Below are 27,481 nucleotides of genomic sequence, written 5' to 3'. Positions count from 1 at the left end.
CTAAAGGTGAAGTCAAGACAATGTCCGATCTCATTTGCTGCAGGAAGCTTGGTATTCCGATTCAGCGATCTCCACCAAAAGCAATCTTAGAGGTTTTCTGGTGTAGACCCGAGGCAAATTGGATTAAATTGAATTTTGATGGAAGCTCAAGGGGGAACCCAGGTCGTGCAGGTGCAGGAGGAATTTTTCGTGATCACAGGGGAGGCGTTCTTGGCTCCTACAAAATTTTTATGGGTGTCTCGGGAGTCTTCGAAGCTGAAATCGAAGGCCTAATGGTGGGGCTGATGCGTGCTAGGGAGATGGGCATTCCATGTCTGTGGGTAGAGACGGATTCTAGTGCTGTTGCAATCTCTATCCAGCAAAATAAAATTCCATGGTTTGCTTTGCAGAGATGGATATTCCTCCAGCCATATTTGGAGAGTATAACATGGAAAATAACTCACAACTTCAGAGAAGCGAACTCAATTGCCGACTTCCTGGCTAGAGATGCGGCGAAGACAGGGATATCAGCCATAAATGTTGACTTTCCTGCCAACATTAAGGATTTCATCAGAAGAGATGCTGAGGGCAGACCAAACTATAGATTTGATTAGTGGGATTCTCTTTCCCCTGCTGATGGCAATGCCGAAGGTGGGGGTCAGGGAATCGATTTTATTTTTGATTCACTCTATTTTCTCAGTTTGATGTACCTCTGTAATTTCTTCCTTTTTCTTCCATTTTAATATAATGACTTTCTAGCGAAAAAAAAAGGCCCGTTTTCCGACCGCCTTCTTGATGCCCCTAATATTCCAGAAGAGGACCTTCATCAAATCACTTCTTTGTGGCATCCAGACTCCAGACATTGAAGTCTGCCCCATCATTGCACCTTCATGCGTTGGTCTCATAGAGTTATCTTCCACACCTCGAAGAAAACTATCAATTGCTGTCACTTCTTGGTGTTGGACTATCACCCTTCCTCCCTCAATATGTGATTGGGACAAGTCTAATACAACATGCTCAGGGCCCTCCCATTCCTAGCTGCACCCTCCTCTACCAGCTCGAGTCTGCCCACGGCCTCCCCGTCTACCAGTGTTCACTACTCTGTTCTTGCGAGGCCTGAGAGTACGAGGCACAGGGGTCCTACCTGTGCTCGAAACCTCAATCTCAGCGCCTTCCTGGTTTCTCTCTTCCTTGAAAGAAAGAGATTCATGTTCGGACAAGGAGCTTTCAGAGTCCGCTGGGTCGGATCCATATTCAGTTTCGCCCAATGGATTGTCCACCATAAGTCGATCATCAATTTGCTAGTCAAACTCGCTAGATGGAATAATGCGCTACCCATGTGGTGAGCTGGCCTCAGAGCCGTTATCTTCCACCGAGTGCTCCTTAGAATTTCCTTCAAATATGTGATTTGGAATGATCCCATTGCCTTGGCATATTCCCTTCCTTCTCAGTATTGTCTTCCAAGGGAAGGACGATTTCAAGATTTCCATTTATGCTATTAGGTGTAGACTTCCTTAGAATAGCCGCTCTTGATAAGGAAGGAGACCTGTCCCTTGGATGGGCGGAGAATCTTCCAGAATTGCTCACCATCTCCGCCGTGTCGCCTCCCTGCCAGTGGCCTTCATCTCGTCTTCCACCTTCTTCGTCACCAAACACCGCTCCAGATATGGATCCCTCACGGTGCTGCATCTCTCTTACTAGTGCTTTCCGATGGCGGCAAGATTGCACATTATGACCCATCCTCTTACAATGTCCGCACCTTAGCATGCCATCTTCATAGGTAATCATCTGTTTGAACCAGAAAATTTCCCCCGTTCCTGGTTGTCGTCTCTCAACTTGATTTTCCTCTCACCTGCTTGCTCCCATTTCGATCTCCAATTGGACCTGAGCAAAAGATCCCATGGAGGCCACTCAAGTACATCTATCTAGCGCGATAGGTCTCCCATCAGCCTTAGCCATAGTGAGAAGGATCTTCTCATGCCAATATTCAAGAGGCAAATCAGGGAATATGATCCATATGAGCTTATTAGTGATATTCTTCGCATACACATCAAAGTCAGGCTTCCATCGCTGGAATCTGAGTACGTGTCCAATGACTCTTGTAAGGCTCCTTCGCCACAGTGCTGCCATGTCACCTTCCTTTTCAAACTTGAGGAGGACGTAACCCTTCCCCATTGGAGCCATCTTCACACCGCCTTTGAGGTTCCAGGTTTCACTCACTTCCTTGTGGATATCATCCATAGATATGAATTTGAAATTTGCTCTGCCAATCAAGGCAAATCGAAAACCCTGGAGTCGTTCCTCATAGGCATCTTGAGGAACTATTATCTTGGTATCAGTTCCAGCATGAATGGGGTCTGGCAGACTATCCACATCCGGGAAAGCTCTCCCCGCCATGGATGAATAAGAACGTCTCCAGTAGGAACCTTTGGTAGACCCTCCTCAGCCACATCCTGCTCAGCCGAGAATGATTCATTCATAGGAATCTCAGGCAGGGGTTCACCCTCCTTCTCCCTTACCTGAGGTTTCAGAAAGTCAGTGATCAATGCCTGTCTGCCTCAATCTGGAGGCCAACCGCCCTTCGGATCCTGGCTGATCTCCTCTCCAGTGTTCATGTCAATAAATCAAGCTAAAAATCTCAAATCAAATCCTTCCTTACCTGAGGTTTCAGAAAGTCAGTGATCAATGCCTGTCTGCCTCAATCTGGAGGCCAACCGCCCTTCGGATCCTGGCTGATCTCCTCTCCAGTGTTCATGTCAATAAATCGAGCTAAAATTCTCAAATCAAATCAAATAAAACTCTTTTCTTCCTTTTCGTCTCCCCTTATAGGTAATTAATTTGTATATATTAAGGAGAAAAGGACATGAAAATATGGTGAAAGGCAGTCGTTCCAACTTTCTTTGGGCAAACCAAAGGAAAGGAGAGGGTTCTAAATCAAACCCGACAAACCCTGACAGCATAATACATGCAATACAGAAAGTAAAGCTTTTAATTTGCAATTGGGAATTGATGATTTGAAGGAGTTAAGTAGCTCAATCACGGGAGAGAAAATAGTACGTGGCCCTTTTAATGTGACGACTCTTTTTCAGAACTCATGACTGGATGCATGGGTCAGGTTTCTTAAGACATTAGGAACACCGCCATCATTCGACTTTGATGCTTCCTCTGAAAAATCCAAATGTGTACCCTCTATATTATCAATTTGATGGGTCACATCCACACTATGGTTCACCTCAACTTGATATTTTAATTTTAAAGGAAGTATTTGCTTCGATGTGAGGGTGCACTAGTTTGCACCAAGGGATGATGGGTGACAAATTGTCCAATAGAGATTGGCAATAATGAGGAAAAAGAGAAAGAGGTCCTCAAATGGGATGTGATGGGGCATATATAAGAATCTACACATTGGCATCGTGATAATTTTCTTTCCTTAATATTTTAGTCTTTTCGGCTGGAGTTCTAGATCACAACTAATTAGGGTTTATTAGGGAACATCTATTATAGGGCTGTCAATTCGTTGGTTTGGTCGATTTTGATTAGGTGGATTCGATTTTAGGAGGGTAATAAGCCAAATTAAGCAAAATTAAACCAATATAAAAAGTTTTGAATTTATTTTACGTTGGTTTGATTTTTTTATTGGATTGGTTTAATGGTCTCCTACAGGGCTGTCATTAGTCCAATACTGAAAATACTGGTTTTTCTATCGATTTTTTTCTTCTTCTTTTTTCCAATTTTTGGTTTGATTCGATTTATGTTTCAATTAGTCCGATTTTAACAGTTTCATATAATCCCAAATTGATAAGGGTTCAGCCTTGATTGGTCCAACCAACTTGCACTGGCCAGAAATTGTAACTCATTACATAGTTAGGTCATTTCCTAAAGAATGGGCATTCAAAAAAAATTATAGAATATTAGATATTTGTCCTAAAGAATATAATCTCAAGTTTTCAGGACAATTAAATTTTGTTCCCAAAAACCATGTCTGTTTGCTTGGAAATAAAAATTATGTAAAAGGAGAAATTTCAACAAAAATCTAAACTTCTGGTACTAAAGGGTTAAGAAAAACAATTTTCTTTTACAAGATTTTCAACTGAAATAGATTAGTATTGTCATAATGTTTTTTTGGGAGAAGGATAGAAACACCACCTGTGAGCAAAAAGCTAGACCCTATTGGTTAGTAGCCTGCCATTGAGCTTCCTTGTTGATTTGGGTTGGACCAATATTGCTTATCATATAGACATTCATGATTTTCTAGTTAAATCCTTGAATTTTAGTGGTAATTGATATTAGCGCAAATTTTTTTTACATGAAAATAGTTTGACTTCCTTTCATTTTATAAAAATATTTTTATATTATTTTTAATGCATTATTATGACGCATGGTAATGTAAATAAAGAATTTTAACTTGTGATTAAGTGACAATCCACAAAATTAAAGTGTAAATACATACGTTTACGAGGCAAATAAAAAAAATCATATGTTTAACACATAATTATTAACTAAAATTTAATCAATAGACATAACAGTTTATGATTTGAGATTGCATGGACTAGATCCTGCTATCTACGATTGTAGGCCATAAGAGATTGCATGGACTAAAATCCTAGTATTTATGATTGTAGGGAGATATAAAAATCCTACAAATTATGTGTGAAACATATTATACGTATTTCTCATAACATATACCTTTATTTTTTAGTTTTTTTGCCTTTTTTATTATTATTTTTTTTTATTATTTTGTATCTACAGTGAAATCCAAAAAACGCTATTTTGAATAAGGATGTGAATTTGTAACCGAAACTGTATATCAAAACCGAACCGATCTGTTTACACCGAAACCGCAAAACTGTTTAGTAAATGGTGCGGTTATGGTTTCAAGTTTCAGGCCGATTAGCTAAACGGGTAGGGTCGGTTTTAACCGGTGAACCTGTTGGTTTCAAACCGAATTGAAGCCTTTTAAATCGAACCGTTTAAAACCGTTTAAACAGATCCGATTAATCCGTATAACAATTAAATAAAGAAGGGGCAGTAATCCGTGTAACAATTAACAATTAAATTAAGTGCCCATCCTGCTTTGGCATGATTTATTGCAATTCAGTTCAAGTTTAGGCTTTAGATCATGAACTTGTAATCCATATATGTTACTATGTTATTATGTTATCATAGATGGGGTGTTTTGGCTGAATCATCTGTCATTTTAATATTTTTTGCAATAGAAGGCTGGATTTGGATGTTGTATGATATTAGTTCTAAATGTTTGAGAATGGCCATGCAAAGAAATAGCACTAGATTATCAAATTAAGACATACCATCGTTAGGATAGAATCTTTTATTTGTGGTTGTCAATTATTTTTTGATAAGCTTATGATCTTCAGTTTAGAGATGGTTGCAAGTTATAACAAACCGATTGTGAACCGTTTTACAAACCGTATGGAATAAATCGAAACCGAAACCATTGAAAATCGTGAAATCGACACCGTTTAGAAACCGTGAAAACCGAAACTGTTTACTAAACGGTCATAGTTTCTAAAAGTGGAACCGTTTAGTAAATAGTGCGGTTATGGTTTTAGTCAAATAAATGTGAACCGAATCGATCCACACCGTTTAAACCGAAACCAAATCGATTAACACCCTTAATTTTGAATTAGGGGGAGTGCAGCCTCCACCACAACCTGTCTGTCTCCTCCTCTATGTGAAACAACTCATATGAGCAGAGGAGGAGAGAGACAAACAATGTAGGAGGGGGTGGAGGCTGCATGCCCCCCCCCCCTCACAGAGTACAATTCTCCTTTAAATTATTCGTTCAGGCACACGTATAATACACATACTTTCATCATTTAACAATAATATATCCTTGTGAAAACGAAATATGGATCTCTGTTTTAAAATATTAAAGGGTTTCCATTGATGACCATGTTAGGTGTGTTGTGAGTTAGATTAATTACCTCTTTCCAAATAAATAAAAAATAAAAAAAATAAAAAATAAAACCTTTTAAGGAGCATGGTGGTTGTTTCATGGATAAACCTGGACTCTTCATATTATTATTTGGAGAAATGCTTGACCATAGTACTATAACTGCACTCTATAATATAAGGAATTCCTGTTCTTTTGACCTGATATTGGTCATCATTGTTGCATGCAATCTTTAAAAGAGTTAATGGGAACTAACAAAGCATACTACAATGATTGAAAATTGGATCCAGATTCTCTAAATGATGGGAAGACACAGTTTCCTCCAGGTTAGAAAATTCATTTGGCAAGCTTATCATTGTGGATAATTCATTTGACAAACTCATCATTGTGGAAAATGAACTATCGACTTCAATGATGTCTTGTTCTCCCAAGGAATAGTTCACTTGGCAAAGACTACTAATAATAATAATAAATAAATAAATAAATAAATATATATATATATATATATATTGATATTTGTTCTGGAGGGTTGTGGGATTATCTTTCTAGGAGAGGATCTCTTGAAAGGTAGTGTGGTCTCTATGCCAGCACAGGGTTAATGGAAACAGAACAATGACAATAGACACAGAAACATCAACAGAGGTGGGAACTTGATCTTTCATGGGAGACTGGGTGGTTATTTCGTCCCCCACTCTTTGCGTTTGGGCAAGGGCCATGCTGTTTTTCAAGTTTCTTTTTCCCTACCTTTAATTGCTTTGTTATAGACTCATTGAGCATCCCTGGCCTGGCTCTGTTTTCCCAAGCATATTAATTATCTAATTTAAATATTTTTTTGTAAGATTAATGAATTTTTCTTTGTGAAAAAAAATATTGATCTAATGACTACGAAGAACTCATGGAAGCCACCAATCAGTTTTCTGCATTGCATTTATTTGGATAATAAGTAAATTAAAGAAATTTATTGTCTAAACTTGTGTACTTCCATGGAGGGCTGAAATGACCAGCCTATCCTTACGAAAGGGAAAATGATGTTGTTATGGATGTTTCCTCATGTACTTCAACCGGTACGTGTAAGAACTGAACTCCTCCATCGAGAACACTTCCCCAAATAAATATATATATATATATATATTTATGAAAACTTTAGCTTACCCTTAATCAGATTTTGCATACTTTACTAGAGTGATTGGCAAGACCAAAGGTTAACAAGACTCTCTAATTTCAATTATTCTCTTTTATTTTTTTTTGTTTTTTCTAGGTTTTATTTAGTTTAAAAAATTAAAAAATTGGAAAATAAGGTTTGTTTTATTTTTTATTTTTTATAGTTAGATCCCAATTAGAGTTAAGCATATAAGGGGTGAAATAGGGCCGGGTTCTTAAAACCTATCCCAACTCTAGGTCGTCAAAATTCAACCCAGGCCCAGCCCAACCCTGCTAGGTTCATGCCTAGGCTCAAACCTATCGGGCGTAGGCCAACCCAACCTTGGCCCTAATCCTTGCTAAAGTCGGGTTAACATTGATTGAACATGTTTTTGCCATGTGTCTGATGCAATAAAAAAATAAAACAAAATAAAATTCAAATGATCCATACACAATTAAAACTATGACGTGCAACATAATAAAAAGATTTTGAGGACACCTAACCATAAGAATCACTGACTCAAATTCTATTATTCAAAATAAAAGGATTGGGTGATGACCCTAAATTATATTATATAAATCATGGTCAGGTTGGGTTGAGTTGGGTTAGGCTGCGCCTAGGTCTCAACCCAAGCCCGACCCAACCTTAACCCAGGATTAGTATTTCTCAACCATAACCTACCCTCGGGGTCTATCTTAACCCAATCCCTGTTTGGACTCAAGGGTAGGTTCATGCCATCAGGGCCAAACTTACACCCGTAGTTGAGCTCATGACTTATAATTTTGAGGTGTTGATCTTTGTCAACTCAACAACCCCCCAAGGGGATGATGCTCCAGTCATTGATAGATCTAGAGAGGTTCATAACCTTACCCTGCATCTTCGCAAAAGAGAGAAATCAAGGCACCATTTGACAACGTTCCGTTTCTGTCGTTTCTACGTTTTCTTGTTCCCAGAAACAGACAAACAGCCAAAAAAGCGTTTGATAAAATTATTCCGTTTCACCCGTTTCTAGAAACATAAATCAAAATTTATGCCTAGTTACAATTCTAAAAACGACTTTGACGAAACAAGTCCGACTTGTTTCATGGTTTCTAGAAATGAATTTGAAAGAGAAAAAAAAGGCTATTGTGCGCAATAAATCTCGCAATTATTTAAACCTAAAAAGAGGCAATCGAACCATTTTTCCCTTTTGAGCATCTGATGTTACTATTGGATTTTTTAGTGGCATTATATCTATAAAAAATATTTTGAAAAATAAGTTTATCAAACATTAAAAAATCTATTTTTGTTTCTGAAATGTAAAAAATTGTTTTTATTGTTTCTAGACACAGAAACAATAGAAACATTATCAAACGGTGTCCAAATTCTTCTCTCTTATGTGAACTTCAAATGTTCTACAGGGATATGCTGGCCCTGAGTGCACGTAATGTCTACATTCTGTAACTGACCCTATATTGCCATGGGACCCATTACACCACGGGGGACCCATATACATTTATGTTTCGTCTATTACAGTGGCGTAGGTGGCTTGTTTTTGTCCTCTTTTAATTAGGTGAATAACGTGCCATTGCAACCGCGTGGTCAGAAGTCATGACTTGTCACAAATTCAAGGACCACACAAATCTTAACTATGGATTATAAGGACAAACATGTTAGATTTTTTATTGGAGAACATGTAAGATTTTTTTTTCTTCTACCAGATCACTTGGGATCATGGTTTTAATGCTCAGGATTAGATTGGTATCGATCATTTTAAAATTCAACATGATACTGATATGAATTGACATGTATGTAATAAGTTTGTCCTTGATATTTTTAAAACAACGGACTTTTAATTTTTTTTACAATTTTACCATAATTGTATCATTTCATCCATATAGTATAAGCATGGAAAAAAATTGATATATATATATATATATTGTTAAGTTTGTCTCGAATTCTTGATTTGTTTTGAAGATTGATCTACTTCGATACATTTTGGTGGCGACTCGAATGGAAAGTTTTCTGAGATATGTGATTTGGACTTTGGGCTTAGGCACATAGCAACTGAATGGTATGGTTCGACCCGATCGACCGCGACCCGATGGATCGACCAGTGACTTGGAGAAGTATATAATGTATCGTCTTTTGGAGAAAGTCATTGTAATTTTGGGGTTTTTCGAATTAAGGTTTCAGGGTGAGTTTACTCGTCGCTGTTTGGGTGTAATCTCTCTATTTTATATAATGAATCATCTTCTTCTTCACCTGAGGACATAGCACACCACATCGGTGTGTGAACCTCGTTAAATCTCTGTGTTGTGTGGATCTGAATTTTTTATTATATATATATATATATATATATATATAATACCGATATGGATGAGACTATGGAGTTGACACTTCTAAAGTAACCCCTCTCCCTATTTTCCTTCCTCTTCTATTCTATGAAATCTGAATTGTAACTTCGCAATGATTCTTAGACACATAATTGGAATCGTTCTTTGTTTTTTGTATTTATCAAAGAACTAAAAGATTTTATTAAGCAAAATCAAAAGAAGGGAAACCTCGCCTAATAATAAGCCCGGAAGATACAAGACATAAAGGTCGTCGAAGCACCAAACATGAGAGATGCACAATCGGCTTCCCCTTGGGCCAAGACATGAGCCTCCTTATTAATATTTGGAGAGTTGAATCTAAAAGATTCAAAGGAAAAACCACCTAACGGAGAAAGAATGTCATCAAGTCATCAACTATTCATCTTCCTGCCCAATCAATTGAAATAGGGAAAGAATTTAGACTATCAATACTCTATATTCTTAATTTTGGATTGCAATTTGTCAATAATCTTTTTCTTAAATCCGGGTTCTAGTAACTCTACATCTTGCTCTTTATCTTGATTTTTTTTCCCTAATAACTAATATTGTTGCCACTAGATGACAATTGAACAGTCTTACCGTTATGCAAGACCGTGTGGTTCACACTCTTTAGAATAAAAATAGTATTAGCGTATAAATTCCGCAATTTGGTTCAGCCAATAGGATGCATGCTTACCAAGTATTCTTCTGACAACAACCAATTTGCTGGTGACTCCTATCGTTGTTTCATTGTAGACAATGTAGATAGCTTTGATGCCAAGATGTCAAGATTGTTACCACCTTGGCCTCACTCGCATTAGTACTTGGTCAAGAACAACCATTTCATCTCAATCACAAGATAAGGCCTTTATTTATTTATTTATTTATTTATTTTGATGAATAGAAAATATATTAAAACAAACGTAAAAAAGATTTAACAGACAAATCCTAAATCGGCCAAGCAAGAGCTTAGGACCTACACATCAAAAGCCAACCCAACCAGCGAGTGATTAAACAAGCCAACCCTCGGAGAGGAACATGCCAGGAAATCAAAATAGATTATCCCATCCCCACCTTCTACTATTAATTATGATCTCCGGCCAATGTGGAGTAGGAGATTTGTCCAGGGGATCAAATTGTAAGCATAGAAGTACTTGTAAATGGGTTTGGCAAGGGGGGGGTGGTTAATGGTTTGTTCTTGCACTAAATATGAGGTAAGGAATCATCCCATGAAGGGATCTTTCATATTTTCTGTTTTGTACTAATATTTGGAAAAGTCAAGAAATAAATTTCTAAGTCGGCAGTTTACCCAACCTCTTCCCATAAATATTCTTTCTCTAACAGTTCAATCAAGTTCCAATATATTGTCAGTACTTTTATTTAGCACAATAACCAGCATCGAAAACATCAGTTGTGAACAAGATTAAGATCCTAACACAATGTCAGAGGTTCAATTATATATCCTTTCAATGATTCCATCAACAATATACTAAAAGTATAGCTCTGGAGTCCTGACTAATTCGACAATTGGAATTTTCTAACTATAATTTACTATCACTCCCCTACATTTGGCCTATAGTTATTAAAATTCCCCAACCTTTTACTTTCTTGCTGATACTCCCTTGCTTTTTTTATTTTTACATCTCTTTCTCCCCTGCTAGTTTTAAATGCCCAAATTACCCTTCCTTTTCACTTGTAACCTATTACACTTTTGTTTAAATTGATTAGTTCAAATCATTGTTTGAACCAAACCACTAACAAGTTTTGTCTCATCTAATCATCAAGAATATTGTAAATTCAAAAAGAATAATTTTGTATCCGATCTATATCTATATCGATATCATATGTTCCAATCGGGTACCACACGTTTTTTATTTTTATTTTAATCCTTAGATTGGCTGAGACCAATACCAATCTAATACCGATAAAAAAATAGATTGCTAAATTTGTGATGATGGATGAGATAAAAAATAATAATAATAATTAAATAAACAACATCCCTGATGATTGGATAAGACGAAGTATAAAAAAAATAACAATCATAAATAAATAATATCTTTAGGGACACATCAACTATGTCAATATCCTTGATGATTGGATGAGATAAAACTTATAAGTAGTTTGGTTCAAACCATATTTTAAACTAATATCGAACCATATTTTAAACCAATCGTTATGAAAAAGTATAACATGTTACAAGTGAAAAGGAAGGATAGTCTGGGTATTTAAAAAGAATAGGAAAAAAAGAGATGTATAAATAAAAAAGTAAGAAAATATTAGTAAAAAAGTAAAAAAAAAATGAAATTTTAATAAATATAGGCCAAATGTAAAAGAGTGATAATAAATTCTCTTTTTTTTTTTTTTTCAACCATGTTGTAGAAGAGAAAAAGACCATGACTTGGTCTCCCAAAAGATTTGACATTAATAATCAACATGATTGTGATTTTTTTTCTAGAGAAAATTACATAGAGAGAGAGAGAGAGAGAGAGAGTTTTGTTGAGGTAGTAGTATGACGTGTAGAATATTACCCAAAAAAATATGACGTGTAGAAAGAGAAATGATGACTTTTGCAGTGTAGAAAGAGCAATGATGACTTTTGCAGAGAGAGATGGGGGGCGGGAAATTGCTATTACTCCCCTATAATCATTATATATTTACTCAAAATCTTTTTTTTTTTTCAATGATTTTCTACAGTATGAAAAATTCTATTTCTCCTTTTCCCTTGGCATTCTCAAAACACCAAATTACCTGTGTCCCAATAACCCCATTTGTTCCTAACTGGCTACCCCTCTCCTCCCCATAACCCCACCCTTCTTCGCAACTACACCGCTCCCAACCCACCTTCTTCACCATCCTCTACAGTTGGTCTGATAGATCACTTGCAAAGACTCCAATTACCTGTAAATTTCCTATTTTGATGGGTCCTTTTATGCTCTATTGTCATTTTAGGAAAGATAGTAATCATTGACCATTCAAAGTGTTAGATCAAACATAAAGAAAATATGAAAATAAACAAATAATAGATTCGTATAACAGAGATTTAACGAGGTTCACACAACAGAGTGGTGTGCTACGTCCTCGGGCAAAGAAGAAGATGTTTCACTATGCAGAAGAGAGATTATACAAAAAAAAAAGACGAGAAAACTCACCTTGAAACCCTAGCTCGAAAAACCCATCAAAAAATACAATGACTTTCTCAACAAGACAACAGTACATTATATACTCTAAGTCAAGGGTCGAACCATACCGTGGGGGCGTAGCCTCGCACCCCCATACGTGATCAGTGATGGGCTCCGGGTTTAGGCCTATCGGTCCAACCCCTCTGCTTTCATCACAGATCTCAGAAAACTTCCCATTCGGGTTGCCACCAAAATACGTCGGAGCAGGTCAATTTTCAAAATGGGTCAAGAATTCGAGACAAACAAAGCAAAGAGCAGGAGGATAAAAGGAGAGAGAGAACGAAAGAAAGAGAGATAGAGCGGTGGTGAATCCCATGTGGTCTTCTGAAATCCAAAATGTAATGGAGAAACATGAAGTGCATGGTGGGGGAGTATTGCGAAGAGAGAAGCTCTATCCCCTGTTGCTTCTCTACGGATTGGATTTTGAGAGGTGGAGGCAGGGGCATGGGTGGGTCAGGGGAAGAAGGTGGGGGAACGGATGTAGGGCATGAGGGTGGTGGTGGATTGGGGTGAGCTTTAGAAGAGGCTACCGGAGGACAGGGGTTGGGGCAAGAGATTTAGAGAATGGGTGGGGCAGAGGGGACGATGACAGGAAGGGCGACAAGGGTAGGATCAGCTCACGGCTGATGGGAGCAGGGTTGATGGAAGTAGCTAGTACAGAGGGGTAATCTGGGGTTTTTGAAACTCGAAAATAGAAGAAGAGGTGAAACTTTGCTTATGGGTAAAAATTAGAAAAGAAGTTCACAATAAGGAACTTTGAGTAAATATAAGGTGAGTATCATGGTTTTAATTATTGGTATTGTATTGGTTGTATAGTATCAGTATCGGTTGAGTCCGATATCGATACTTGATTGATCTGGATCGATTACTCATGTAGTTTCAGGGGTAAAACAGCAAAAAAATAAATTTATTTTTGAAAATGTAAAAAAAAAAAGTGATTGATACACACTGAACGGATCCGATTCAGATCAATGTTGAATCAGTATCGATAGATACGATACCAATACTGATACCTAAATCCATGATGAGTATAGAAGAGTGATAGTACTTGTACCTTTTTTATTTGCTCCTATTGATCCCACTTCAAGAGAGAATAGATAGAGTTGCAGAGAATTACCGTGATTTGTCTTTTCCATTGCATGAGTCCCACCCAAGGATTTAGGAGATGGTATTGGTATCGGTATCGGTCTTTATCGATACTGATCCAAACCGGATTGGATCGATGGGTATCGATCTATTTTTCCCCTGATTTTTATAAAAAGTACTATTTTTTCCTATTTTAACCCTGAAACGATCCGAATAATTTATCCGGATTGATATCGTATTGGGGATCAATCTCAATTGATACCAATCTGATACGGCCGATCTCAAACTGATACTTAAAACCATGATCCCACCTCAAGAGGAAGGAAAAGGCCAAACGGAAGAATGTTTTGTTTTTTCCATGTATCTCACATCAGAAGTTTTGTTTTTTTTTTTTTTTTTAAGTGCGGAATCGATATCAATCCAAAAATGGTTATATCTATTTGAATCAGTCAATATTACCTTTATTTTTATAGAACATAAGTTTCTTTAATAGTTACCCTTGATATTGATATGATATCTGCTCCTCCTAAAAAGGTCAAATATCAGATCGGTCTTAGCTGATACTAATACAATATGACCGATCCAATATCAATACCTAAAACCATGGTTACAAAAACTTTTTGTATTATTATACCGATTTCTTTACACGCAAGATCAACATGATAGCTTTTTTCACTTTATTTGTGGATCCCTACACCAATCAATCTAATAAGGGCTTCAATTAGGACGATTTCCGGTATTTGAAACGGGTCTATACTGTTGCTAATACCAAAAGTGTCAATCTGAATACGATTCTGTTTAGGTAATAAGACCAAACTTAGATCCCGATACCAATTAGTAATGGGATGAAACGGTACTATCTAGCTATAAATAGCAGTTGGAGCAAAGGGACCAGAAAGAATAAGAAAAAATAACATCGACTTTGGAAGCCATATTAATCATGAGTCCTCTTGTGGTGCATCAGCTCCTCCTAGTCTTTTTTTGGCTAGCTATTGCATCTGCATCGTCAATGGTGAAGACGAATTGCCCAGACAAATGTGGGAACATCTCAGTTCCTTACCCCTTTGGTTTTGGAAATGATGAAAGCTGTTACAGATCCATCAGGTTTCGGCTAACCTGCAACGACAGCTACAACCCTCCAAAACTGTTCTTCACGAGCACAGAAGTTCTAGATCTTTCATTTCAAGGCCAAATGCGTTTATGGTCCTATATAAGTGAAGATTGCTACAACAACTTCGGCCAACCAACTAATTCGAACATTCCCTCTATGGAATTGTATTTGGACACCTTTTCGTCCGACACAGAGAATAAATTCACAACTCTGGGTTGCGACACTTACTCTTACATCATTGGCTCCGGTGGCCTGAACTTCACGACTGGGTGTAACATGATTTGCAGCAACAGATCTGATGTGACTAATGGTTCCTGCACTGGCATCGGCTGTTGCCAGAACTCAATTCCAAAGGGCTTCAAAAACTACAGTATAGAGCTCTACAGCTTTTATAATCACACCCAGGTCTTTGATTTCAATCCCTGCGGCTATGCTTTCCTCGTGGACATGAACTGGTACAACTTCAGTGTCTCAGATCTCTTGAATTTTAGCTCCAACGTCGATGATGAAGGTTTTTCGCGAGTCCCAGTTGTGTATGACTGGGCAATAGATAATAAGACCTGCGCTGAAGCTAAAACAAACAAGACTAATTACGCATGCGGCAACAACAGTGACTGTAGCATCTCCAAGAATGGTCTTGGGTATAGCTGCAACTGTTCTCAAGGTTACCAAGGGAACCCTTATCTTGCAGATGGATGCCAAGGTAACCTGACCCTTCTTGCACCATTATAGCATCATACCATTTCAGTACTTACTTTTTGTTTTTGTTTTTGTTTTCTTTTTTTTTTGTTTTTTTTTGCAACTATATATGGTGGAAAGTCCTAAGCTAGTAAGTGTGTTTCATTTATGCAGATCCAATTACTAATTCTTGCAGTAGAATCTGTACCAATCTTCCTGGGAGTGTTTTTTTTTTTTTTTTTTTTTTTTTTTTTTTTTTGCATCTATATATGGTGGAAAGTCCTAAGCTAGTAAGTGTGTTTCTTGCAGACATAAATGAATGTGCAGATCCAATTACTAATTCTTGCAGTGGAATCTGTACCAATCTTCCTGGGAGTTACAAATGCTCTTGCCCACCTGGTTACTTTGGAGATGGAAAAAAAATTGGAAGGGGATGCATTCCTCTTCAAAAGCAATTTCCAGTGATTCCGGTCACCGTAGGTAAGAAAAATAATAAATAAAATGACTCTCATATCCTATATCCTACATCTTATGGCCAGAATTTCAATTTCAATTCCAATTTCAATTTCGTAAGATGATTTCTATTTTGGAAGTTGTTTGGTTTTATTTTTGCACTTTATTTTAATGAAATAGAAACGCTTCTCAACCCTGCCATGCTATCACCACCACGCTCTCACAAAGAAATCTAGAGGTTTTATTACCAAATGGATTTCATTCTTGGAATATTTCAAATTGATGCAACTACACAATTTCTATTTCTTGACCAAAAATTTAGCCATTGTTAATTTCGTGAAAATCAATCCAAAATTGAAATATAAATAATACAATCAGGCTTTACCTAAGCTTAGGAAAATATAATCATGATACCTTGGGTGTTTGACCGGGGTGAAACTTGGGCGAGGTTGGTCTAAACTCTAAACAGTTGAATTTTAAATAGGAAGAAGCAGAAGAACAGGTCCCGGTCTAGCATAGTTTGACTACAATAAATTTAGAATTCCAAATATAGACCCGGGTTGTTGTGGTTCAACAGAATTAAGTTTAGAATTCCTTGTATTGGCCATCTAGCGTAGACTGGAGTTATCTATTAATTCATCATCAATTAATTCTATAAATTAATACAATGGGATTGCCTATTACTATTAAATACTATTGAATATCAAATATATATTTATGATATAACCCTCATTGAGCAAGGGTAAAGAAAGTTCTATGGAAATCCCTAATTGTTCCTGCTGCTCCATTAGTACATAATCTATGCTCTATGTGCACCCCAATTTTGACCCAACGTTCAATAAGTTCAATGGCTTCTTACAGGTACTGCCTCAGGTTGCTTGTTTCTACTTATTGTTAGTTTTTTGGGGCTTTACGTATATCAAAAGAGAAAGGTTGACAAACTTAAGCAAAAATTCTTCAAGCAAAATGGAGGTTTCTTGTTAAAGCAACAACTATCTTCCCGTGAAGGCCCTGTTGAAACTGCCAAAATCTTTACAGAAGAAGAACTAAAGCAGGCAACTAACAATTATGCTCAAAACCAGATACTTGGTCGAGGAGGCTATGGTACAGTATACAAGGGAATTCTACCTGATCATAGAATTGTTGCCATTAAGAAATCAAAAGTAGTTGATGAAAGTCAGATAGAGCAATTCATAAATGAGGTGGTTATTCTCTCCCAAATCAACCATAGAAATGTGGTAAAGCTATTGGGTTGTTGCTTAGAGTCTGAGGTTCCTATATTAGTGTATGAATTTGTTACAAACAACACCCTATTCCACCATATCCATGGTAAGGGGAGCAACTCTCCTATTTCATGGGATAATCGACTGAGGATAGCTGCGGAAACATCGGAGGCAATCGCTTATTTGCATTCTGCGGCTTCACCACCTATCATTCATAGAGATATTAAGTCTGCAAACATTCTCTTGGATGATAATTATATGGCAAAGATTGCAGACTTTTGCATCAAGGTTGGTTCCCTTAGATCAAAATCAAATAAGTACAATAGTCCAAGGAACATTGGGGTACTTGGACCCTGAGTACCTTCAATCAAGTCAACTAACAGAAAAAAGTGATGTTTATAGTTTTGGTGTAGTACTTGTGGAGCTACTAACCGGGAAGAAAGCAATCCATTCTAATGGGCCTGGTAAAGAGACATGTCTAGCCATGAATTTTGTCACTTCAATCAACGAGGGTAGGGTTTGGGAAATTCTTGATGATCCGATTATAACTGAAGGGTGCAAAGAGCAACTCCATGAAGTTTTACAATTGGCTGAAAGATGTTTAAGGCTAAAAGGGAAAGAAAGGCCCACAATGAAGGAAGTAGCAATGGAGCTACACAGGTTGAGCAAGTATCAGAGCCATCCTTGGGTTGCACAGAATCCTGAGGAGGTGGAATGTCTTCTGGGTGAACCATCAAACTTGCATAGTCACAGTACTATTGGGTACGATAGTTTGACTAATGGAGTACTAATATCATTAGATGGTGGGAGATGATTATACATATTTCGATGTCATTGGAATCTTCCTCCTTTGGTTTCTCTTCAGTTATTTGTTTTTGATTTTTTTTTTTGATAGAAAGTTATTGTTTTTTATTTTATGGTTTATACTTTGTCATTTTGTAATAAGTATGGTTCCTAAGCTGTAACAAATAATGAAGGGAGTCCTTCTATGGTATAATAACAAAAATCTATGTATAAATTGTTGAACCACCTTAACCCTTATGTTGTATGTGAGTGTTTCTTTGGATTCTTTTTCATAGTTGTGCATTTGTCCTCAAGAGATGAGACTGATTGAAAATTGGATCACACTGAATCTAACAATATCTAGACTGAAACTGAACTGAATGAAACTGCTAAAAAATCATTTGAGTATGAGGTTATGAATGAATAGGTGAATTGATTATCCATTGATTTCAATATTAGTGAAAATACTATGGTTGTAAATGGAATTAATACAAATCAATGAGTTTGAGATTATGCCTAAGAAAATTGATTTATAAAGCTTCTAATCTCATTATCCACTATACAATTTTTTTTCAGATGAATAAAAAATATATTAAAAGAGAAAGAAGAAGGAAAATACAAGGAGAAAACTCCACAACAAAACAATGGACTAACCTATAGCTAAATCAAGCGGGAGGGAAACCACCCAAAGAGTAACAAAGAACAAAATCAGCCACAAACCAGCGATCCCCTGATTCTAAAGTTGACCTTCTTCCCAAGAGGATTATAAGGAGGAAAGGGAGGAACTATCCAACTCCCGCTCTGATACTTAGAAGCAAAAGGAAGTTCTAACTGATCAAAATCAACACCATGAAACTCAAAATCTCCCATACCATGAACACCTATATCCATACTAGGATCTCCCTGCAAAGAATCAATCCAATGATCATACCCTAAGTCCTCCACAGGAGAAGCATACCCTAAAAGAAAACCTTCAGATTCCACATCTCCTTCACCGCCTAAATCACTTCGAGCTAGACTGCCGATTGACTGGGATTTCAATAGGCATTAGGTATAAATATTTTCTTAATTAATATTTTTATTTATTTATTTATTTTGGTAAAAGATATAAAATTTGACGAAGACTTACAAAGTTTGTGGGGTTGGGTCATTTCGCAAAAAAAGGCTATGTTTGTTAGGAAAAATATAAAGAAGAAATACAAAATAAGGGAGGAGTTATCTATTTGGGGGCATGGCTCCTGCACCTGTTAAGGAAGCCAATGGTAGTACACCTGGAAGCATCAACAGGGCGTAATTTTAACATTTCATGGGATTACGGCAATCATTTTTTCCGTCTTAATATCTAGGTGTAATCCCTACACTCTTGGACAGTCCTTTTTCCTTAAAAATACTAAATGACAACAATAGAAGAGAGGAACATTAGATTTTTCTCTTAAATATTAGATTGGCATGCTTTTTAAAAAAAAAAATGCTTAAATCTCACGGTTTTGGAGAAATTTTTAAGGGAAAAGAAGTAAAAAATTTGAAAATCTCTGGAATTTTAAATTTCAAAAGAACTCAAACAAAAAAGGGTTAAGAGATAGAATTAGGATATTTTTCTGACATGTGTTGCTTGGAAGAATTAATTCTCCAACTAATGTAGATGAACCTATTGGGACAATTTTTTTTTCTTTTTTAATTTAATGAAGAAAGATAAACAAAAGCTAATTGTCGCACCAACTTGTACAGAATGTTGTTATCCCTAATCAGAATTTTCTTAGCCATTGCCTTATGGGTAATATTTTTAACCGAACAGATTAAGTTGTTAGTCTTTACAAAAATATTGGGTTAAAAAAAAGAAAAAATACTCTAGCTTCTCCTTAACCAGATTTTTCACACTTCACCAAAGATTAATTATCTACACCAAAAAATTGACATCAACCACAAATTCCAATAATCCTGCTTGATCTTTTCCTTTATAGATTGTTGTTTCCATGGAAAAATTCTGGTAGAAAAAAAAATTAAAAGTAAGTTTTAATTTTACATAATTTTAAATAGATTTGGAAATTAATGTTGCATTTGGAATTTATTCTAGATTGATAATGCATTACAAGAAATCACACCAACTCAGTCCATCTTGTAATTCATAACCGGCGGTTTCACGAATTTCACCTTCGTTGATGATTGAGTCACATGAATAGGGAAACAAGTTATGTGTCGTGATCTATTTATTTTATGGGAAAAAGAACTTTAACAGGCAATGTGGCCTCTACCCCAAACATTTTAAATGACCGTCTTAATCGACCCCATAAAAGGCCGAAATTTCACGCCTGTTAATGCTTCAATATATGCACTCTTTGACCCTCACACTAGTGCAAAAGTTACATTATCTTTCAAAGAAACTGCTCCGTTATTTTATTTTTCGGCTAACTTGGGGAACACTAGTGGTCAAGTCAAGGACTAAAGTTTCTTTAGAGGTACTACACTAGTCCTCTTTCAATGAACCTCCAGAACTATTCGATGGAACCTTGGAAATTTTATAAATTTCATTACAAGGCCAAAAGCGAGCCCTGACCAAGACAAGAGGGAGTCACATGGGGTCTGGATTCCACATGAGTGGCTCTCATTCACTCTCTTTCTATGACCCATGTATGATGGAAACCCCTAAGCTAAGTAGCTATTTGTTGCAGGCATAGATGAATGTGTAGATCATGTAATTCCACCTGTACCAATTGCTGTTGCCCACCTGGTTTCCAAGGAGATGGGAAAAAAAGATGGAATTGGATGTAGTCGTCCTCAAATGGCTTACAATCCATTTTGAGTGATTCAGGTCACCATAGGTAAAAGATTTTATCCTATCCTACATATTAAGCTGCTTAGGAAAGAAATAAATCTTGATAGCTTTAGTTTAGTTTACATTATGACCTGGTTCTGGATTGAGGATCTATGAATCTGATGCAGTCCGTCTTAAAATTGGTCTAAAGATCAACTAAGTCATGAATCCGTGTTAGGGGTGTAAGTTTGGCCTTGATAGTCTGAACCCACCTTGGCCCACCCTAAGCCCGAAGAGGGCTTGGACTAAGATTTTTTACCTTGAGGTCGAGTTAGGGTTGGGTCAGGCCTGGGTTGAAGCCTACAGCCAGCCTGGCCTGGTCCAACTCAACTCTGATTTTAACTTTAATTAATATAATATAATTTAGGGTTCTCATCCTATCCTTCTATTTTGAATAATGAAATATGGGTTATTGATTCTTATGGTCTGGTATGCTGAACATTTATTATTATGTTAGACTTCATAATTTTAAATGTGTATTGATCATAGGTAAAAGTTTCAACGCATCTAGGGGAACTAAAATTTCTGAAGTTAATTTGGCATCCTCCGAACCAAGACTACATAAAGTTAAACATTGATGGTTGCTCACTGGGAAATTCAGGCTGCTCGGGATCTAGTGGCTTTCAGAGATAGTAGGGGTGGGATGCTCCTATGCTTTGCAAATTATCAAGGTATCACCACCAACTTCATGGCAAAATTTGCGGCTTTCTTCATTGGTGTTCGACATGCAATGGCATTGAACATTAAAAATCTCTGGGTCGAATGTGATTCATAATCTATGGTTCTATGCATTTGCAACCGCAAAATCCCATGGATTCTTCAATAGCAATGGTAAGCCTCCTTGAATAGCTTGACATGGACTGTGACACACTGCTTCTGAGAGGCAAATTTTGTTGCAGACAAGTTAGCAAAGCAATCGGTTGCAACCATGTCCACTTCTTCCTGGGACACCCCTCCTTCCTTTATTACTCATGATCAGATTTGGGATGCTCAACAAAGGCCTAGGTTCAGATTATCCTTTTCATCGGGTTGTTAATTTTGCTGATGGCCATGCCGAAGGTGGAATAACAGCTCGATAGGATTGTAAGCTCACATTCTTTCATCATTTTAATAAAGTTCTCCTGCTGAAAAAAAATCATTTAATCTGTACCTTTCGTATAAGAATATTTTAATAATAACAGCTCAATAGGTTATTTATTTATTTTCTGTTGAAACGCAAACGGCGAAAACTGGAAAAAATCAGGGTCAACCCGGCCCAATTAGGGTCAATTAGGACCAGTTGATTTGGCATGGGCTCAACAGGGTTGGGCTAGGTTTTAAGAAACTCAGTGCTATTTCACCCCTAATCTGTACCTTTGATATAAGAAGTTAGTAAAATTAAGAAAAAGAAAAAAAAAAAAAAACTGAGACCAAATCAGATTAAGGGTGAAATATATTAAAAAAAAATATATTGCTAAAAGATCAGATTGTACTAAAAAATAGAAAAAGGGAAATTTTTTTGTACTACCCCTAAAAATATTCTTTATTTCTTGTAACCCCATGACTTGAAACTAATATCCATCGCATCCTTAGGGAGTAACAGCGTCAATTTAAAATGTAAAAATACTTTTTTGACCCTTCCACTTACCTCTTACAAAGACTGCGCACAGTTCTTTTATCTCATTGCTTCTATTTTATTCTTGGCCACCAAAAAGGTCTAATCTGTTAGGAGGTATCATCTGGTTGAGCTTTATAGCTAGCCTGAAATACCTTAAAAATGGATTTTACAAGCTGAATGCATTGGTGATGCATAACTAGGGTTCTAAAATTTTAAGTCTTCAAAGAGTGAATCAAACCCTATTGACCTAAAACATTAAGGTTTAGTCTTATTAGGAGAGAGAAATCTTGCCATCTCTGTCACTCTTGGTCTCTTCTCCGATATCATACAAATCTATAGGGAAGTAAAATTTCCTGAGAAAGCCCTCAAGACCTTCTATAGTGTGCTCGAATTAGACTACAAGCCCCTCCTTCTGAAGCACCTCAATCACCTCCTTCTAGTCCTCGTTAGTCAGAGCAAAAGCAGACTTCTTCCTCAGTTGTTTCTTTTTCCTCTTTTCTTCGTAGATAGTCGGAGTAGATGCAAATTGTAGAGGTTTATGTTCACAAAAATGAAGGCATTTATCAATTTGAGGGTTTTAAAGTGAAGGGTACAACAGTAAATTTACCCATACCCAAGGATAATTTGGCCATCACACTTGGATGATAATTATATGGCAAAGGTTTCCTACTTTGGTGCATCAGGGTTGCTTCCTTCAAACCAAACACAAAGTAAGCTAGTACAAGGAACATTGGGATATCTTGCCCCAAAGTACCTTCAATCAAGTACTGAAAGCTGTACTGAAAGCTTAGCTTCATGGATCATGAAGGAAAACCTTAGTAGAGATTGACCCAACAAAGCATACAACAATGATTGAAAATGAGATCTTTTTTTATTTGATAGGAATTGAAAATGAGATCTTCGATTCTATAAACTATTCATGGAAGGCATACTTATGTTGGAAAATCCATTTAAAAAGAATATCCTCGTGGGAAACGAATTTTGGATTTCCTTTTTAAAATCTTGAAGGGTTTTTTCATTGATAACATGGTAGGTGCTGTGCCATGAAAATCTGAGCTGGATAACTTGTACATAGAGTCTAAGAGGATGCTGTGGATGATGGCCGGAGTGAATTTCAATAGAAATTCTCTAATGCTTAAGTCAGATTTTGGACTTTTTGAAGAGCTTCAAGTTTGTTAAATATGGGGGTTTGTTCTCCACGGTATGATCATGGTCTTGGACTATTCATGAGATGAACCTGGTCCCTTTCCATGTGGTGGCCTCTCATTGGCGAGTGGATTTTATGCGTATCAGGCGCGTTGGGCAAAATAGATGGTGCACCTTGAGTCTTATTATTATGAGGAGAAATGCTTGGCCATACTATAATACTAGGAATTCCTGATATTAGCTATCATTCATGCATGAGATCTTGAGTTAGTAGGAACCAACAAAGCATACAACTGGCATGGGGCCAATCGGAGCATGCCCGAGAGCATCAATAGTGCCGCGCTTGGTCCAACAGTAAAGGTACGGATGTTGTGAAGCAGAGTTGATCATTTAAACCTTTCAATTCCCAGATGTAGATCTCGGACTTATGAATGGGGATATTCCTGGTGGTCAAGCGGTCAAAATAACCTCTCAATGTTCTCGAGGAAAGGCTACGTAATTCTTGCCTCTCTCAGGACCTTGCATATGCAGGAACCTCATGCACTAGATACATCCTTTTATTGGTATGAATTCTTAAAATGCATTATTGACCTAAAATGCATGCCAAATGTAGTCTTAATTTCATCACTATATTACCTCCCATAATTTAAATGGTGGATACTACTCTTTCCAAGTCCATTCCTTGTGTAAAGAAAACTTAATACAAAATTTTATTGAACCGAATTTCCCCACTCACCTAGGATGAAAGAGATTCTAAGTTCTTTTTATGGCGGTCAAATGTAACTCTATAGCAAAATCAGACAATGATTGAAAATGAGATCTTAGAAAACTAGATATCGATTTCAGATTTTTTTTCTTCTTTGTTAAATAGCTATCGATTAATACCTTTTTCTAGAGGGTTGTGGGATTATCTTTCTAGGAGAGGGTTCCTTTCAGAGGTAGCGTGTCACTGAATAGATCCTTAATTCAATTGTACGGAATATATCAACAAGGTAGGATTTTAATCATTTTATGAAGGGCAGGATGGTTATTTCATTCCTCTTATTGTATTTGAGCTCTAAACATAGGCCATGCTGTCTTTCCTGCTTCTTTTTCCTAGCCTTTAATTCCCTTGTTCTGATCTTGTTTCTCTGTGTTTGGTTGAGCATCATTGACCCTGCTCTATTTGTCTAAGCATGTATTAATTATCTTATGGGCAAGAGTTTTCTGTCAGGGAGCGTGGCCCTTGCACTAATGCGGGGCCCAATGAGATCATAAGAGAAAGCATCAATGGGAGGACATTTCTACCTTTCATAGGAGGTAGGGTGGATGTCATTTCACCCCCTTTATGTCTAGCCGTAGGAGGCACACTCTCAAACAGACTTCTTTTTCCCTTATCTTATTTGTATTATTTGAAAGAAAGAAGTTTTCTTTATAGAATTAAAAAGGGTTGGTCTAGTGACTACTTAAGAATTCATGGAAGCCACCAATGGTTAGAGATGGAAGACTTGCTTCTGGTAATTTGAAAAATGTGATGAAAACAATGTTAGGATTTTTTTTTTTGTTAACCAAGATGTCCAGGCCAGCTTACGTGCATCTCGACTAATCTTTGGGAGATTAACGCTGCAACCCAACGCCACTATAGATGGGGAATCGAATCTGGGACTGTATGCTTATCCACACAATCCCCAATTCGCCCTAATCATTTGGGCAACCCACGGATGGATAAGAATTAATAATGCCCCAAAGTTAGAATTTGCACCAAAAAAAAAAAAGAGAAATAATACACACAAAATAAAAATATTTATGTGTTTCACCCAAAATGTAACATACGTCATGGCCAAACGATAACCCAAACCTTTTCTATTCGAATGTATAAATTACTTAATAGTTCTGTCCCTGAAGCATTCTCTGTATAAATTACTTAATAGTTCTGTCCCTGAAGCATTCTCCTAAGTTAGGAGTCCTAAAGGAGAAGTGCCAACCAATGGAGCAAGCCCTGGGTTGGCAATACTTTTGAAGTTTGTTCTAGATACAGAAAAGATGATTTCAATTCTATACATAAATTTATGAAATGTAATGGATGAATTCACATCACAACCATTGATGAGATTTAAGATGGGTGGACTAGATTGAACCTCTAGGGTCTAGGAATGATGAGAGAATGACAGAGGGTCATGGCAACTGAAAGGGAGATGGAATTTAAGGGAAGAAGGGAGAGGATGCACTAGCGTTATTATCCAATTCTGCTCATGAGAATTATACAGCATCAATCTGATTTCCAAAAACAATTCTAGTATTCCTAAAAAGTTGAGCTAGTATTCCTAGAATTGGCCAGAATCCTAAAAATAGAAAAATGATTGAGCTGATTCAATTGGGGGATTCAGATCCTTTCATCCATAGAGGCCATGGCCCATAAAGTGTTCATAGAAAAAGTTCCCTTACTTACCCAATTAATGCCATTCGACACGATTTAACACTCTTAAGCTTCTAGTGAGCATAAACCTTTAGGCAATCATTTGTCAGGAGAGATTCCAAAAGAATTGACAAGTCCTCTTAGGTTGCTATCATTGAACTAATCAAGAAATTATTTGATTGGAAACATTCTGGAAAAGATTTGGAATGTCGGCTATGTTTGGTAGCAAGGGATATTTAAGGAGAATGGAAGTAAAATTTTCATAGTTAAATAAGAAACTTTCATAATTATTATTCCATGTAATCCCTTGTGATTTATAAACTAGTTAATTTTTTAAAACATATTTAGTAAAGATATATTTTACATGTAATTTTTATTTTACATATTATAGGAAAGGGTTAAGGATGCAAAATAAAGTGAAATTTAATAATTAAATATAGATTGATTGAGGTTAATGATATAATTGCATGGGTTAATGATTATAAACATTTTCTTTTTAAATACAAAAATTTTATTTTCTTGTCCTTTAATTCCCCTTACAACCAAATGGAGCCAAGATTATATTACTAGAATCTTTGGATTTATCAATGAAGAGACTCTCGGTGGCATTCCTCAAAGCATGTTAATGCTTCCCTTTTTGGATGTCTTGAACTTGTCATATAAGAATTAATTTCTTAGATAGCATTCCATTAAGTACTCAGCTCCAAGCTTTGATGCATCCAGCTTTATGGGAAACTGAGGACTCTGTGGGCCTCCGCTCACACCGAATTGCACTTAAGATGGGCTAACAATGATATTGAAGAGGGGATGAAGGCAGTATCTTTCAAGGCACCAGTTGATAACGTTTTTTGCTGTTTCTAGAAAAACGGCTTTTCACCCTTTCAGAAACAAAAACAATTTTTTTTTTTTTTTTGTGTTTGATAAACCTCTTTCTCAAAATGTTTTTTGTAAACATAATGCCACTAAAAAACCCAATAATATCATCGGATGCCCAAAAGGGAGAGATGGTTCGATTGCCTCTTTTTAGGTTTAAATAGTTGAGAGATTTATCGGGCACAACAGCCATTTTTACCTCTCAAATTCATTTCTAGAAAGACGAAACAAGACTTGTTTCGTCAAAGTTGTTTCTAAAATTATAGGTAAGCATCAATTTTGATTTATGTTTCTAGAAACAAGTGAAACAGAACAATTTTATCAAATATTTTTTAGGTTGTTTCTCCGTTTCTGAGAACAAGAAAACGCAGAAATGGCAAAAACAAAACATTGTCAAACGGTGCCCAAATTGAAGGGTTCTATGTCAGCATGGCCTTGGGATTTGTGGTGGGATTTTGAGGTATATGGCTCCATTAGGTTGTGTTTGATAGGCAAGGGAAGAAAAGAAAAGAGGAAAAAAAGGGTACAAAAATATATGATTTTTTTAGTTTAAAAAATTCTCATTATGTTTAGTATGTCTTGAATCAAGAGAATTTTATTTTATTTTTTTAAATTTCAAAATTTGTCTTGGGAGTGGTGAAGTTTTCTTGTATTGCAAAAAAACAAATGTCTTCCCTAAAACACAAGCAAATAAAAAAAAAATTTTATTTTTTTTAGTTTCAAAATTCTTCTATGGTAGCTAAATAGACATAACCTTTTTTTTTTTTTTTTTTTTTTT

The 27,481-nt window shown here is 36.6% G+C and overlaps 1 pseudogene; it reads left to right on the top strand.

Annotated features, from left to right (window-relative positions):
- The first annotated feature begins 14,577 nt into the window (after positions 1–14,577).
- On the top strand, positions 14,578–18,145 carry LOC122072299 (annotated as a pseudogene).
- Positions 18,146–27,481: the final 9,336 nt, after the last annotated feature.

Source organism: Macadamia integrifolia, chromosome 2, assembly GCF_013358625.1.
Source record: "Macadamia integrifolia cultivar HAES 741 chromosome 2, SCU_Mint_v3, whole genome shotgun sequence".
Taxonomy (NCBI): domain Eukaryota; kingdom Viridiplantae; phylum Streptophyta; class Magnoliopsida; order Proteales; family Proteaceae; genus Macadamia; species Macadamia integrifolia.
The sequence above is the reverse complement of the archived record's forward strand: the minus strand, read 5'-3'. Positions and strand labels throughout refer to the sequence as shown.